The sequence below is a fragment of the Gymnogyps californianus genome, chromosome 14, assembly GCF_018139145.2.
Source record: "Gymnogyps californianus isolate 813 chromosome 14, ASM1813914v2, whole genome shotgun sequence".
Taxonomy (NCBI): Eukaryota; Metazoa; Chordata; class Aves; order Accipitriformes; family Cathartidae; genus Gymnogyps; species Gymnogyps californianus.
The window spans coordinates 1,970,678-1,973,812 of NC_059484.1; positions in this window are offsets into that span (position 1 = coordinate 1,970,678).

Consider the following 3,135-nt stretch of genomic DNA (forward strand, 5'->3'; position numbering starts at 1 on the left):
AACACACCTGTTTACAAAACATATATTTTTAAGGCTATTAGGAAACAGGACATAATGAATGCTCTTTTCTGGGACCTACATTAAGTGCTCAGACTTCAACCCTATTTACAAAATGGGTTGAAAAAGCAATTTTTTATTCTCTTCTTTGAGTCTCCCCCACCTTTTTCTTAAAGGTAAGGTGGAAATGACTCTTTCAGACACTACCTGCTAAAACTAGTGCACAGAGGTTTCAGAGCAGTGCTGCTCACTGTGTTTACCCATCCTCTCAAGTACTCTGCCTAGGTACAAGCTTTTCCAGTCCTCTGATCTTCACAGTCTCTTAAAAAGCAAAGAAACCAGACACCGACGGAGTTAAAAGCCCTTTGTTCTGTCTAAGCCCCTGATGAACACAATCTGACTTGATCTGGAGTCAAAACGCAGGGTCACAAAGCCACCTCCATCGTAACCCAGGTGGGCGTTGAGTGGACACAAACCTATCCACCACAAAAAGCAGGCCATCTGCCCCAACAGCAAGGTGGGAGATGTGTGGCAGAAAAATATTTCCAAAGTACAACTGCAAAGCCCAAAAGTGTATGTTACTGAGGACTGAGCTGCACAGAAATAAGTAACCTTGGATAACCCTGGAATCCATTAGTGGTTGAAGAGTTACCATACGCAAACAGGTTTTTTCAGGCTCAAGAACAGTTAGTGAGCTAGCACTGTACAGACCCAAGTCGCTCAGCTTAGCTCTTCGCGTTACACCACCTGCTAGGCTGGAAAGTCTCCTGCGCTATCCAAACACTTGTGTGGGCTGCTTGTAAGCAGGAAACGGGCTATCTGAGGATAACAATTTCATTAACATTTCTCTGCTCAGCCTCTTTACTTCCTTCCTCCTAAATTTTCGTAAGGGACAACCAACTCTACAGGAAGTCTGAGTTTTCTCAGATTTTCCAGGGACATATTCTCCCTTGAATCAAGCTGTTTATACTGATTTTATTGGTCACCATTACCAACTTGTTTCCAGGGCATAAGAGCTTTCTCTATGGCCCATCATATGCTCACTAAATGCTTACCTTAAGCAAGTACAACCTTAAAATACCCCTGGCAAGGATCATCCTTATAAAAAAAAAATATCAAAAATACTGTGCTCTTACTGCTCTTATTTCCACAAATATTTCCAACTCTTATTTTAATAAATCCAGCGTGACATGTGGCTTTCTCATCTATAATGGAGGCTTCTCTTTCTACTTATTTCCCACAGTGTTCAGCAAGCCCAGGGCCTTGCTGCACCTCTGCTGAACTACACACACAGCAAAGAGGCAACAGCCTCCAGGGTTACTCTTCTGAGTCGAAATTCATGTATGAAAGCTGGCATCTAAATTGCAAAGCCTGTCTAATATTTCACACTCTAGTCTCATGCTCTGCGTGATTTCTCCTCACCCCTTTACAGTGCAGATACAATTATTTCCAAAGAGTAAGCAGCCCGTGGCAAGACCACATATCAGTCTGCCACCAAAGTGTGTTCCTGGCATCCGTCCTCAAGATCAAGTTATTCTGATGCCTTCATCGGAAATTATCGTAAGGCATGTATTCTCTCCCTGTCCTTTGCATGTAAACAGAAGACATTTTGCAGAAGCACATTAGGTTTGACTTACTTTCTGATGTATAAAAGCATCATGTTGCACATGTACAGGTGTGAAGACTTAAATACAGCTTATCACACGCGTTAGGCACCTAACATCCGCCGATACCAGAAACTGAGAGTTGACAGGAGCAAGGCATTTTCTGACTCTGAAGTTGGACTATGCCATAACTACTTTACACCTGGGAATTCTTTATGTTTAGACACTAAAGATGATGTAACATCCTCCTACAGTTTAATCCCCAGCAGTTACACAGGTTAGCATTTACAACAGGCTGAGGACACTAGCTGCAAGATCTCCGAACTGCACAGCTATTAAAGATGCAGGTAATAGCTAAGGAAAGGCTACTTTAAAAATAAAACATACAGAGCTGTAGTATTTCAACACATTAATCTTAACTGCATGTTGTAAGGAAAATTAAAATGCTTGTGGGAGGTGGAGACCTTCACAATAAATTCTTATCTACCACCTTTAGAGACAAGGGGGATGACTGCCAAACACTGAATGACTGCTTTGAAGTCAGGTGCTCTGCTTGGCTGATGAACTCAGCAGCCTCTTGGAGACAGATGAATGACAAATGTCATCATAAGCAAGTGAGGGTCCAAGTACATCCTTGTGACTTAGTCAAAATAGAACTGACTGCAGGGCTGCTGTTGCTTGCACTTTCTTCCAGGGGCCTAGGAAAGCTGTAGAGTATTTTTAAGACTATATCACCGCATTACATTTAATCAATTCCATACAAACACAAACAAAATTCTGCATACTAATGAGTGCCATGTACAAATCGGTAACTTACCTTTGTAAAAGTGCAAGAATGAGTCACTGCATTAGAAGATTTTATAATTTGGATATGGTATATAAATAAAATCTGCGCCATCAGCTGCTTATTAGCATTTCACCACTCTATACACAGAGTCTCCCGAGAAACAGCTACCATCACAGTAGGAGATGTTTGAAGTTACACTTAATTCTTGCACAAAAGGGATTGCACACCTCCCCTTTTTGTGAGGATGCAACAGCAGAAAGTTACAACTGGAAAGACAAGTTATCAAGACTTTACTTCCACAAAACACACCATCTTGTGTCTGCCAGATGTATTTGCTTAAGTTAACTTCATCAAGATTCAGCCTCCTACATTTGAAAACCCTTCTTAGCAGTGAAGCCTCCCTGTTGGCCAAGAGGCTCAGGTTGAAAGAACTGTCCCTAGTCATTTTTATCCACATGAACGTGATGTGGCTTGAACTTCAGCTTTGATGAAAACAGCATAAACCTCAAGAAATAAAACTGTCAGCAGAATATACCTACCAGTGTTTTAACAAGTGATATTTTAATTTGTTTGGAAACAAGAGGTTTTAGGAAAGAGAAAGAAAAGTTATGCAGTAAGCTGCTAAATCACAGGTGTTAAGACATGCACATTTTAAAAAGAGAGCTAGAGTTTCAGTGTGGTATCATGAACACAGGAGTAAAGAGTTCAGTAGACACATTGGTTAACATGCCAAACATCTATAACAAA